This window comes from Terrapene carolina, unplaced genomic scaffold, assembly GCF_002925995.2.
Source record: "Terrapene carolina triunguis isolate 2854851 unplaced genomic scaffold, T_m_triunguis-2.0 Scaffold58, whole genome shotgun sequence".
NCBI lineage: Eukaryota > Metazoa > Chordata > Testudines > Emydidae > Terrapene > Terrapene triunguis.
In genome coordinates, this window is record NW_020664409.1 from 73,885,409 (window position 1) to 73,899,678 (window position 14,270).

At 43.6% G+C, this 14,270-nt stretch overlaps 1 protein-coding gene across 1 annotated transcript in view; it reads left to right on the forward strand.

The window, feature by feature from the left end:
• The first annotated feature begins 1,510 nt into the window (after nucleotides 1-1,510).
• The window catches only part of PLEKHF2 (pleckstrin homology and FYVE domain containing 2), a 36,411-nt gene continuing 23,651 nt past the window's right edge, over nucleotides 1,511-14,270 (forward strand). The window contains exon 1 of the mRNA XM_024202196.3: nucleotides 1,511-1,720. The gene's annotated coding sequence lies outside the window, so the exon portion shown is untranslated. The remainder of the gene's footprint in view (nucleotides 1,721-14,270) is intronic.

Genomic DNA, 14,270 nt, shown 5'->3' on the forward strand with positions numbered 1-14,270 from the left:
AGGACCCCCTTCCACTTTTTACTGTGACAGTAAATTTATCATTGACAACAGTGATCTGCCTATATAATGTGTGTGTGTTTCACGAGGTTGACGGAGAATACTTGATGTGGAAGGATAAGGATGTGCAGGAAGTGAGGGAAGAAGATATTTTTTGCATTAGATTTGCAATAAAATTTGCAATGCTTCATGTCCCACCCACCCCCCAATTGCCTTTCATGATCCTCCCTGGGGGCTGCTCCCCACCATCAGCTGAGAAACTCTGCAATATATCACGAGTTCCTAGCTTGGGGACTCTGACTAGCTGTAAGGATGATGCAACTACTCTCTGTCTTTCCCATATTGCAAAATGGGAGGAGGGTGCCAGATAGATCCTGGCTAGATGAGAGCAGAGCAGGATCCCAGTATGGAAAAGGCTGAAAAACATTGTAGTAGATGAAGTGTGCTTAATAGTTAATAAATCTCTGCCTCAAGAGTCTTACAACCTAAGGGCTCAGCTTGTACAACTCACAGAATTGCGTGAGTGCTTCACAGAACAATTATTTCAGAGAAGGTGGCTGGATCATCATAAGTTTTACTGAAGAGGGGAGGGAGGCTGGCATAATTTAGTATTAGTCTGTTGCAACTGTATGCACTGAAATGCAAAAATGTTTTACTCTAGATCTAGAGTAGGCAAAAGAGACAAAAAGAGCAGTCAGAAGAGAATCACATGGAGATTAAAGAAAGCAGGAGGAGATGACGACAGGGCTAAGAGTCTCATTAGATTTAATGAGGAAAGAAGCCTGCATAGAAGTGAAGTAAGGGTAAGATGTGGTCAGAGGAGCAGAAGATGCAGATCAGGTTTAATTGTGTCTTGTTTATCAAAATAATCCACTTCTTTCCAAAGTTTAGAACTGACTGAAGTTGTTCACACTGTTTTTATTTGCTCCACACTAAAATCGGGTTGGGATTCAACTCAAACATGACATTTTTCCAGAAGTATACAGAGTCATCTCATGAGCTGTGGGAACAATCCGAAACACTGTAAATAGTTCATTGACTCACCCGCATCAAGAGGAACCCTCCCTAAAGGAAGACTTTGAAAACACTCCTTAATTTAATAATCCACAATAAGGAAGGAGTTGCATCAACCAATGAGGAGACTTGGGGTAAAGTCTGCACTGGGGGAGTCTTTACAAGTGAGGGAGCTGGGGAAGGGCAGCTCTGTACAGGGGATTCTCTCCAATGAGTGTAAGGGGGACTCCCCAGAGAGTGAAGGGGTGGGGGCGGGCAGGTCTGTGGGGCGGGTGGAGAGTCTCCAGAGAGTGAAGGGGCAGGGCTCTAGGGAGGACTCTCCAGGGGGGGAGGGGGCAGGCAGGTAGGTCTGTGAGGAGGGTGGAGACTCTCCAGTGAGTGTGGGGAGAGGGGGTTAACTCTTTCGCCCATTCCCCACAGCTCAAAGCCCGGTGGGAGGCTCCTGAGCTTCTTCGTCCCCACACCCAGCCAAGCGCTGCGAAGCCCTTCCCCTCCTCTCCCAAGATGGCGATGGCGGCGGCGGCCCCTCCCCCTAGATCCCAAGGGCTGGGGCGGGGCCCCTGGAGCCCGTCCTCCCGCAGCTGCGGCCAGGGACGGTTATGTGTGAGCGCGGCTGGGCGGGTGTGGGACGCGCCTGGCAGTTAGCAGGAGCGAGCGCAGCTGGGGCCCGAGCGGAGAGAGCTGCGCGCGCCGGGCCGGCTCCCCCTGGGTAAGTAGCGCGGTCCTCGAGGCACCGGCAGGCTCGGCTGTGGCAGGAGCCAGGCGGGCGGCGACGGGCAAACTTTCCCTGCGGGCTCTCGCTGCCTGGGCTCTGGCCGCTGCTCCGCGGCCATGTTGGGAGCCCGTGTCGCCGGGCTGGCGCGGGAGCTGCCCCTGGGGGGGTGGGCAGGGCGCGACCCCGTCCTCGGGTGCGGGATCTCGACCGACAAGCTTCGCCCGCTGGAGTTTGCTCCTGGGGGAGGTCGGTGGGGACGCGTTTCCCCCGCATCTCCGCAGGGCAAGGTGCCGGCGCTGGCCCCAGCCCCGTGCGGGGCGGCAATGGGGGGGCTCGGGCGCGACAGCACTGGGAGTTGTAGGTGCTCCGTGCCCATCCCGGGCCGGTGGTTACTCACCCCTAGCCCCACTGCAGGCAGTGCCAGCGGGCGGGACTCCAGTCCTGCCTCCCCGTAGGGGGCGTACTGAGTGCCTGGAGCCCCCTGCTGCCCCGGCCGGCTGGCCCGGGGGTTCCGCGCAGCGGGGATGTGAGTGTTGGGCTGCAGGAGGGGGGAGACTCCCTGTAACTTGACAGTATCGGTTATGGGAGTGAATTGTGACTGGAGGGGAGCGAGCGAGCTCCACTGTATTTATTGTCCTTTCGAAAGGACCCTGTGGTTGTGGCAGCCGCAGGTAAACCTCTCACTCGCTCAAATGGGAACAGGGTTGGGCCCATAGTCTTTAGTTGTCTGGATTTGTTGTTTCACTTCACTTATAAATCACCCTATATTCAAACTAAAACCCCCAAATCCTGGGTAGCTGTGTGGAAATAAATATTTGGGTTTAGGGATTTATTTGGGGTTTGTGCACAGTATTTTGCAGGACAGATTTTTTTCTTGAAAGAAATGATTACATTTGTGTAATCTTGGTTGGGTTTTTTTCGGGGTTGTGACAATCATGTAGGGATTATGTCTCTTTTAAACTACCCTGCTAACTCTTTAAAAAGAGAGAGTGCTTAAGTATATAGTGTTTAAAAATTCATGATGCATGTTGCAACTTATCCCTTGAAGCAACTACATGTTCTATAGCTCAGTAAATGCCAGTTGCCAGAAGAGGGATTTCTTTGGAGCTGTATATATATCTGTTGATATACATTGCCTATACAGACCAGCCTGGTGTGTGTGGACAGACCCCTGTGCAAATGTGGAATACCCTTGAATTCAGTGGGTCTCCATGTGAGTGTGGGGATCTGCCTATGTGTCATGTTGCAACATCTGGGCCTAAGCACTATATAAATACAAGGATTTCTAGACAAATGCAATAGTATATAGGATTTACACCAGCATTCAGTTCTTGGCCACATTGTATATATGAAGTTTTTAAAAAGAACAGATAGATGTTGGCTGGTCAAATCAGTATGAAGTTTCCGTTAAACACAATCCTTAATTGGTATGCCATTTATTGTTACTCTCATCTCTTGTGGGTTTCCATGAAGACATTTGAATAAACATAGCAAATAGAAGATAAGCAATCAAATATTTATCACTACTTAATTTCAGGGCTATCGGGGGGGGGGGAATAAGTGGGGCAATTTGCCCCGGGCCCCACAGGGGCCACCGCGAGAATATAGTATTCTATAGTATTGCAACTTTTTTTTATGGAAGGGGCCCCCAAAATTGCTTTGCCCCAGGCCCCCTGAATCATCTGGGCGGCCCTGCTTAATTTGAGGGCTTTGCATAAATGTGATCTGTTTAAAGTTGTTTTCAGTGTTGTTGTAGCCGTGTTGGTCCCATAGATTTTAGAGACAGGGTGGATGAGGTAATATCTCTTATTGGACCAACTTCTGTTGATGAAAGAGACAAGCTTTTGAGCTACACAGCTCTTCTTCATGTCTGGGAAACATCTTAGGGCTTGTCTTCACAGACAGTGCTACAGCAGTGCAGCTGCAGCACATTAGTGAAGATGCTCTTACGCCGACGGGAGAACTTCTACCGTTTGTGTAGTTTCATCCACCTCCCTGAGAGGCGGTAGCTATGTTGGCGGGAGAAACTCTCCCAGTGGTGTCTACATAGGGGGTTAGGCCATTTTAACTATGTCGCTCAGTGGTGTGGATATAGGTCGGTAGGTCTGTTGTGTAGCCCTGGCCTTAAAGTGTGTGTTGACTACTATGCTAAACTAAGTTCCACCTTGTATTTAGTTGTATTTTCCCAGACCTGAAAAAAGAGCTCTGTGTAGCTTGAAAACTTGTCCCTTTCATCAACAGAAGTTGGTTGTATAAAAGACATTTTCACCCACCTTGTCTTTTTAGTTCATCCAGGGCAGCTACTTACCTCTAATCAAATCTATGAATAAATGGTTAAATTTAAAGAGGTTTGAAACAGTTCGATATGATTACTAAAAAAAATTTGTAAAACTGCCTGAATCTTCCGTTTGTCAACATGACTAAGTTTGATAGCATTTCTGTAATTTGTATATTGAAGTGTATATTTGATCTGTTGAAACAGTCTAATTTTAAATGTGATGCGTTATTCCAGGGGTTCTCAAACTGGGGGTTGGGGCCCCTCAAGGGGTCACAAGGCTATTACATGGGGGGTCGCGAGCTGTCAGCCTCCCCCGCAAACCCTGCTTTGCCTCCAACATTTATAATGGTGTTAAATATATAAAAACATGTTTTTAATTTATAAGGGGGGTCGCACTCAGAGGCTTCCTGTGTGAAAGGGCTCACAAGTAAAAAAGTTTGAGAACCACTGCGCTATTCTGAAAGCAATTCAAGAAAAAAGACTTAATCATTATACATTTTAAAATAAGGCAAAAGAAAGACTATTGCTTTCAGTTGCTTTTTTCTCTCTTGGTTTTGTGAATACTTAATGATATTTTTCTATGTTCGGGAACAATGAATTGCACTCCTAGTAAGTACTACTTGGCTACTTTTTTTAGTCTAAAATGTCCCACTTTATTTAGAAATATGGCTGCTGCCCAGCTACTGATTTTAATCCTTGACTTCAGAAGTATTTTTAGTAAGCAAAGCTACTGCACATACCTGGAACTATGGATTAAGGATTCCTTTAATACATTGACTAAATTGACCATAATGGTCTAGAAGCATCATAAGACTTCATATTCATTAAATTTGTTTGGTTACTCTAGAGACTGATGTCTAATACTGCCCAATAAGTTATTTGAGTTTGTAATGCATCTAACATTTTAAATTAAAACTAGATGAATTAACACAACTAGGGAAGTGAGACTAAAATTAAACTGATAAACAAATTTTTGACTACTTCCTCCCTTTTCCCAAATAAGAAACTCAAATACTTGCTCAACTTCAAGATTTGTGCAGTTTAATTGGGTATTGGTAGTGATGGACTTCAGAGATGAGGGGAAAAATGATAACAGAAAATGTGGAAATGGCAGAAGTGCTAAATTACTTTTTTGTTTCAGTTTTCAGCCGAAAGGTTAGTAGTGACTCTAACATAGTGAATGCCAATGAAAATGTGGTAGGATCAGTGGCTAATATAGGGAAAGAACAAGTTAAAAATTACATAGGCTATGTCTACACCAGAGACCTTACAGTGGCACTGCTGTACCAATGCAAGGTAAGATCTCCTGTGTATGTAGTTCTCCTGTTGGCATAATTTAACCACCCCCGACGAGCGGCAGCAGCTATAGCAGCGGGAGAGCGTCTCCCACTGACATGGTGCTATCCACGCCAGCACATCTGTCAATGTAACTTATGTCGCTCGGGGTGTGAAAAAAGCTTTACTGACAAAAGTGCTAGTGCAGACATAGCCTTAGACAAGTTAGATGTCTTAAAGTCACCAAGGCCTGATGAAATACATCCTAGAATAGTCAAGGAGCTGACTGAGAAGATATCTGAGCCATTAATGATTATCTTTGAAAAGTCATGGAAGACCAGAATGGTTCCAGAGGATTGGAAAGGGGCAAATATTGTGCAATCAATTTGCGAACATCTAGAAGATAATAACGTGATAAGTAACAGTATGGATTTGTCAAGAACAAATCATGTCAAACCAACACAATAGCTTTCTTTGACAGGCTTAACAAGCGATTTGGATGGGGGGCAGCAGTTGATGTGGTATATCTTGACTTTAAGGCTTTTGATAGTGTCTTGCATGATCTTTTCTTAAACTAGGGAAATGAAACCTAGGTGGAGCTACTAAAAGGTAGGTGCATAACTGGTTGGAAAACCATTCCCAGAGAGTAGTTATCAGTGGGTTCACAGTCAAGCTGGAAGGGCATATCCAGTGGGGTCCTGCAGGGATCAGTTTTGGGTCTGGTTCTGTTCAGTATCTTCATCTATGATTTATAATGGCATAGAGTGCACACTTAACATTTGTGGACGATACCGAGCTGAAAGGGGTTGCAAGTGCTTTGGAGGCTAGGATTAAATTTCAAAATGATTTGGACAAACTGGAGAAATGGTTTGAAGTAAATAGGATGAAATTCAATAAGGACAAATGCAAAACACTCCACTTAGGAAGGAACAAACGTGCACACATAAAATGGGAAATGACTGCCTAGGATGGAGTACTGTGGAAAGGGATCTGGGGTTCACAAGCTAAATGAGTCAACAGTGTAACACTTTTGCAAAAAACGCAAACATCATTCTGGGATGTAATAGCAGGAGTGTTGTAAGCAAGACAGGAGAAGTAATTTTTCCACTCTAGTCCGCACTGATTAGGCCTCAGCTGGAGTATTGTGTCCAGTTCTGGGTGTCACATTTCAGGAAAGATGTGGACAAATTGGAGAAAGTCCAGAGGAGAGCAACAAAAATGATTAAAGGTCTAGAAAACATGACGTGAGGGATGATTGAAAAAACTAGGTTTGTTTAGTCTGGAGAAGAGAATACTGAGAGGGGACATAACAGTTTTCAAGTATATAAAAGCTTGTTACAAGGAGGACAGAGAAAAATTGTTCTTCTTAACCTCCGAGGCTAGGACAAGAAGCAATGGTCTTAAATTGTAGCAAAGGCAGTTTAGGTTGCACATTAGGAAAAACTTCCTGTCAGGGTAGTTAAGTAATGGGATAAATTGCCTAGGGAGGTTGTAGAATCTCCATCATTGGAGAATTTTAAGAGCAGGTTGGACAAACAGCTGTCAGGAATGGTCTAGATAGTACTCAGTCCTGCCGTGAGTGCAGGGGACTGGAGTCGACTAGATGATCTCTCGGGTTCCCTTTCAGTCCTATGATTCTGTGAGATGTGTGTTTCTTTGAACATTATTTTTCATGGGTCTCATTAGTATGTGGTGTTGCTACAGATGATCTATAGTGCTTGGGCACAACAATATGAGAAAGTAGCATCTTTAGCTCTGAATTTAAACTATAATTTTAATTATATTTTTAGAGTTAACTTTTAATTGAAGAGTGGTTAAGGAGTTGAGTGCAAAATGAGAATCTTATTTCCGTTATGACCGCCCACTTCAATGGCTTCCTGTACTCTGGGTCGACTAATTAAAAACTGTATATTTCCAGGAGTTTGTTTTGAGTATTACAGTTTCTGGCTCTAAATGGCATTTATACTGAATCCGGCAGTCCACGGTGTGCTGAATATGAATCACTAATTGCATCAACCCCACATTCTTTTTTTTTCATAGAAAATGTATCACATGGCTCTTAGAGGGGTGTGATGGGACTTATCCCTTACTTGCAGGTGATGGAGGCTAAAACACCAGTTAGTTATGCTCTTCACATTGGGGTGGCTGATTATTGCCTCCTGGTGGAACTAGGCCTTATAAGTAGACTTAGAGTATGTCTACAAAGCAAAGATAAATCTGCGGCTGGTCTGTGCCAGTCGACTCGCGCTCAAGAGGCTTGGGTTGCGGGGCTGTTTCATTGCTGTATAGACTTCTGGGCTTGGACTGGAGTTGTAGCTTGAGTCGACTTACCTTAGGTCAAGTTACTGTGGGGTCTACACCCTGTCGACTTACCTTACTCTTCTCGTCGGGGGTAGAGTACAGGGGTCGACTGGAGAGCGATTTGCAGTCGATTTGGCGGGTCTTTACTAGACCTGCTAAATCAACCGCCGGTGGATTGATCTCAGAGTGTCGATCCTGGACATAGTGTAGACCTGCCCTGAGTGACCACTGCCACAAAGGGTTTAAGAGGTTAGTGTTGCAAACAAAGCTAGGTCGATGGAGCCACTTAAATTCTAAATCAAAACTGAGCTGTAGAGGCTTGGCATGAGGAGGAAATTGGATTAGTTTCCTCTCTTGTGTCATTCAGAATTGAGAAGGTAAGACGTTTTTTTTTCTAATATGCATTGATGGCAGGAGTGGTGTTCATTCTGTAAAGAGGACTGAATTCCATTTTTAATTATGAGTTTTGGGCTGGGATATAAACTTAGGGTTACATACGTCCTTGATTAACAGTCAATCTCTCACTAAGGCAGTGGTCCCCAAACTATGGGGCGTGCCTCCTGAGGAGGGTGCAGAGAAACGTTCGGGGGGAGGGGTGCAGTGGGGTCCAGGTCAGCCCTCACAAGGACAGGGAAAGGAGTACCACCCAGCCCCAGCTCAGCTCCTGGCCATGGCCCGAGATCTGTATCGGTCCCTGGCTCCCGCTCCAAGCTCTGGCCCCATTCCTGGCCCTAGCAATCGATCGTGGCACCCGGGGTGGGGGTGCAGACTGGGCAAGGGGAGGCGTGACTGAAAAAATTTGGGGACCACTGCACTAATGTCAGTGGGAGTTTGTACAAAGATCCGGGGGAACCAACCTGGCCTTTTATCTAGTAACTAAACTTTTATTTATTACCATTATTCGATATCTTATTGTCACATTCAGCATAGATTCCAAGGCCAGAAGGGACCATTGATCATCTAGTATGACCTCCTGTGTAACACAGGCATAGAATTTCCCCAAAATAATTCCTAGAGCATCTCTTTAAAAAAAAAAAAAAAAAAAAAATCCAGCCTTGATTTAAAAATAGCCAGTGATGGAGAATCCACTATGAATCCCAATCAGTTGTTCTAGTGGTTAATTACCCTCACTGTTTAAAACTTAGGCCTTATATCTAGTCTGAATTCCTCTAAGTTCTCTTTCCTTCCTTTGCATTTTTCTCACTGTAGCAACTTTAAAAATCTCACCCATCTGTCTAAGGTGATCAGCAATGAAATAGTTAATGATAAAATGTTGTTAAGCTAAAATATAGCTTTTTAACACACACCAGTGTGATTAGTGTTGGTGAGGTGGCTCAGAGCTTCACTCATCTGAGCCGGAGTTTCAGGTTGTCTGCAGACTTGAGAAGACAATAGTAGCTCTGATACACACTTTCTTTATTGCCATAGTTACCTGGATTCAAGCTAGCTCGTGTGTAGTTTTGGCTGTGTAGCCATATCCTGGTTGTGGTCAACCCTAGAATTCCCTTACATTCAGTAAACTGCTGTTCAATCTAAAATGCTCAGAATGAAGTCCTGCTTTCCCATTAGAAGAAAAAGAGCAGTATCGTACATAACTACATTCCATGGCAACATGCTTTTCATCTTTTCATTGACTTCAGAATAATTTTAGTGATTAAGCTTATTTTTTTCAATTACTTCATATGATTTGTAAAAACAATAGCGATATCCAGTTAGGGTGCTGTTGTCGACTGTATGGACAGGTAAATTAAATAATTTAATTTAATTCTGATTAAATTTTCAGAGTTTATTTTGTTTGAAAAGGGAATAAAGGTTGTTATACAAAACTTACTTTTGAAATGGAACAACCTAAGCTTAAAAAGTTGTCCTTTTTTTCCTAAACAAGTACAAAAATGTATGATGTGTTGTAATATTACTTGTGCTCCAAGTCATTTAGACAAGTAATTTTTTTAATAGTGATGGAGGAGAAAAGGGATATCTGTAGAGAGTGTGGAAGAATATATTTATCACACTGAAGAATGTTGTAATGTTTTTATAAGTCATGATAATAGCTGTACTAACAAGTCAAGTCCTGCAAATTCTTCTTCATATGAGCAGTCCTGTTGAGGTAAATGGAACTGTTTGAATGAATATGAATTGCTTACTTGGGAGCTTGCAGAATTAGGGCTGCAATTTTGCACAGTAATGCTCTTTTTGGTTAATGAGGGTGGATTTGATTTAAATCATGATTTAAATCACTAGTCAGGAAAACTCGATTTAATCGTGGTTTTCTACATAAGTGCATTCTTGTTGGTTGTTATAACCTTAAAACATATTATTCACAACTCAGAGATAGATGTAGGTTTCATTTTTAGAAGGTGTACACTCTACATTTTTTAAACAGTGATTTATTTTGAAAACTTTTCAGATTAGTTTTACAGCTATATCAGAAAATGAATGATTATTTGGTTATTTCATTTACCAACAGTAATTGAAGCAGATATTTATGAAGTGATTGGGAGGTGAACTATCTCCAATTCAACAGGTTAATCATTAATATTTGGAGGATTTTCTTGCCATGCTGTATTAGGAGGAGAACACCACCAGACAGACATTTAAATTGTTTTATTTAACTAAAACAACAACGTTAAGTATTCTGGATTTTTTTCTTCAACATCAAACATATAATATTTTAACATAGCAAGCATATGTCCCTCACTTCTCACATTTATCTCCGGACTTCTTCTCCTTGTCCAGCTCTATTCCGCCCCCAACAATCTTCTATTCATTGAACTTCTTGAAACTTTGCACTTTTAGAGAGAGGTAAGGGATTGACTCTATTGTCCCTCTGCAAATTTGTGTACACAGAGTTGAGGTCTGTTATTTCTCACCTCTGTTTATTTACTTTATTTATTTTAAAACATTTTTGCTGTTAACAAGCATGTTACCTCTGGAGAGACAAATCCACAGTTTGAGAACTGCAAAACTAAGCATCTCTGGTATCTTCTAGACTGAGCACCGAGTCCCATTGGGTAGATAGAAAGATTAACCTAAATAATCTATACGGAAGCCTGTGGAACCCCATAAGATTGGGTCCCTAATCCATGAACTATTCGAACTCATTTACAAAACTTTTCTTAAACATTACATGAATATATTGTCTCATATTATAGAATTAGAATTTATAATCCCTATTCCATGATGAGATATCTTAAAGATAGAATGTATCTTTATTAAAACTCTTTAGATTGCTTTTTTCCTCAAAAAGCATTTTATAAAAAAACAGATTTAAAGAAAAACGATATTTTTATTTTATTTTTATCCACCCTGATGTTAATACTGTTTTGAGTATTTTTCTCCTGCATGGTCTCGATAGTCTTTAATCTCAGTAGTGTTAGAGTAAATAAATAGTTTCTCTCTAGCATATTTGTTTTCACTTTACAAACAAAGACACTCATCTGTTGAGTTTTAAAAACCTTTCTTGAAGTGCAGTACTTCATTTTATAGAGATTTTATAGAGGTAGTTGCTTGCATGGATTTAAAAAAAATAAAAATCTGTAGGGCTCATTATCTAGCATGTAATTCAGTAGAATGTACCTTGACTTCTGCATATTATATAAAAATGGAATTCAACCTCTAAAATTTGTGGACGTGAAATACTGGGGTTTTCCTTTTTCCTTTTTTATATATAGTAATTTTGAGGCAAGACATAGAAAATAGTTTACTGGAATATTAACATATAGCAGAGGTTCTCAAACTGTGGTCCGCGAGCTCCATTCAGGTGGTCCGCGGATAGTTCCCTCTAAGGTGTGCACCTGGGTGGCTGCACACCTAATTAGTGGAGCCGCGCAGGTGTGGCTCCACTAGTTAGGTGCCTGGACCCTGGAGAGGACGCACATGTAAGGTGAGGTGGTGGCCTTGGGGGGATTAGGGGTTAGGTGGGAGGGTGCAGTGGGGTGAGAAGAGGGGGTGGGAGGAATTTGGGATGTGCAGGGCTGTGGCGGCCAGAGAAAGAGACAACTTTCCCCAGCTCCAGGGCTGCAGCTGACAGGGAGAGACAGCTCTCCTTCCCAGCCTCAGCTCTGTGGGGGGGGGTCTCTCCCTCTCTCCCCTGCTCCTTCCCAGACCCAGGTTGTGGGCTGCCGCGGCGGGGGAGAAAGGGCACATCCATTGTATTAGAAAGGTGAGACTAGTGATATTAAAATATGAGTTGTGTGCTTTTATTTGTAGAACAAAAAAAGTTTATTAAGGTTTTTTATATAGTGCTTTTATCCAATGCGCTTGCCAATAGTTAACGGTACAAACAACATTTGGAAAGATCATTAAGTGGTCCGCCAAGACCCTAGCAATTTTCAAGTGGTCCATGGGGGAAAAAAAAAGTTTGAGAACCACTGACATATAGCCTCTTCACTAGTTTGATTGTACCAGTTCAAATAACTTTGAGATCTTAGCAGGGTCTTACAATTAAAGTTAGTCAATACTCTTAAGTCATTGTTTGTCAAAATGTTGCTTCAGAATGTTCTCTAGTGCAGGGGTGGGCAAACTTTTTGGCCAGAGGGCCCCATAGGGTTTCCGAAATTGTATGGCGGGCTGGTTAGGGGAGGCTGTGCCTCCCCAAACAGCCAGGCATGGCCCGGCCCTCACCCCCTATCTGACCCCCCCTGCTTCTTACCCTCTGCTGGCCCCCCCACCCCATCCACCCCTCCCTGTCCCCAACCGCTCCCATCGCCTCATCCAATCCCCCCTCCTTCCTGACTGCCTGCCCGCCGCCTCATCCAATCCCCCTGTTCCCGGCCCTTTGACCGCCCTGACCCCTATCCACACCCCTGCACCCTGACCACCACCCCAAACTCCCCTGCCCTCTATCCAACCCCCCCCATTCCCTGCCCCCTTACCGCACTGCCCGGAGCACCGGTGGCTGGCGGTGCTATAGCCGCGCCGCCCAGCTGGAGCCAACCAGGTCAGGCTGCGGCTCTGCAGCTGCGCTGCCTGGCAAGCGCTTGCAGCCCCGCTGCTCAGAGCATTGCGTCGGCGGCGCAGTGAACTGAGGTTGCGGGGGAGGGAGCTAGTCTCCCTGGCCAGGAGCTCAGGGGCCAGGCAGGAGGGGCTTGAGGCCGGATGTGGCCCGTGGGCTGTAGTTTGCCCACCTCTGTTCTAGTGACAGGTTTACTAAAAATCAGAGAAATCCCCTTTCCTATAATCGTCTACCAAAAATGAAGTAAATGTAATGAGAGTGCAATCTAAAACTGTAGAAATAGTCTGACAAACAAGTTATTGCTAGCGTCAAGATGTTGAGGGTGCTCGGCAGCATGAATCTCATTGCCATTGGTGATGGAGCATTTTGAGTACATTTTGTGGAAGTGGGAGGTGTAGGCCTCTCCTCAGTTGCATCATCCTTCCTAATACACATGCCTTTCCATTATTGTAGTGAGTTATTTGCATGCGTTAAGTGGATGAGAGAATGAAATGCAGGACTTTTATGCTGTACTCCATATCTTGGAACTTTTCAGAAAGCAACTTCTTAGAACTGAAGAAGACTGCAACGTATTATACAACTAATTGTGTGAAAAAGGAAAGTTAACTTGCCTTTAGCCTTCCCGATTTTGTAATATGGGGAACAAAATTTGACACATTTTTCCTTTGCCCCTCTTCAAGTGTGTCATACGCAGTGAGCAGGACAGACTCAACTGTGTGAGTATGGTTGTATTATGTATTTGATGGTATACAAACACACAAGAAAATAGTTCTGCTCTAAAGACCTTCAAAATAGGACACAGCAAGTGAATGATAAGCGGTAGGATGGAAGATGAGGATGATAATAAGAAATTAATATGATTAGATGGGCTAGCTGTGTGCATGTCCTGAAGGTTCAAAATTGAGGTGTTTTTTGTTTTTTTTTAATCGCCAACCTAGCTATCATTAGCTGTCAGTGTTGAACTCCCACAGACTGACTTTCATTGAACACCTGTGCTGGAAATCTGTATGCGAAAGTGATTTCAAGACTATTCCTCTTAGACCAGGAGCACTGTTGTGACTATAAGCTGTTTTTTTCAGGAGATAGGTCACAACTACCACTGTATAAGCCCCTTATGTTGGAGGCCGAGGTAAGAGGCATTGACAGCATTGTTGTTAGAGCTACTCTTTCAGTGGTTGTGAATAGTTGTGGCAGCTGTTGGTGTGTGTGAAGGACTGGAAGTCCTTGCAGTAACTTGATAGGCTGTTTTTGAGCTTCTTGATCAAGATAGAGCAATACAGCGGTTGGATTAAGTCTTCTAAATGTTGCTGAACGTTCTCATGAGTAGGGATTGTGGGGTTTTGTGGTTGCAGCACTTGGACCTCGGCCAACTCACTAAAGATGTGGTATTTAATGGTCTCTGTTCAGAGGTCCAGAGTGAAAAATCATATGTGGCATGATAACATTGGCAGTCTGTACAGTGAAGTCACCACGGAGCTATCTATTGACCCCTTGCCTACCCTGGAGGAGTTTTCCACCTTGTTCAGTTGAACTGCTGGGAGCCCTGGTGTAGACAGGGCTTTTGTATCTAGACCTTTGTTTTTACCTCTGCTTTCAATAGGCTTAACTTAAATGGGACTGGCCATGGGAACCTGTTTACGTTATGGCTCTTACTGATGAATTAGTGTTAGCTCTGATAGAATTTTTTTTTGGTACCCATCCCTGGAGTAGACACGGCCACAAAGTCATGTCCACGC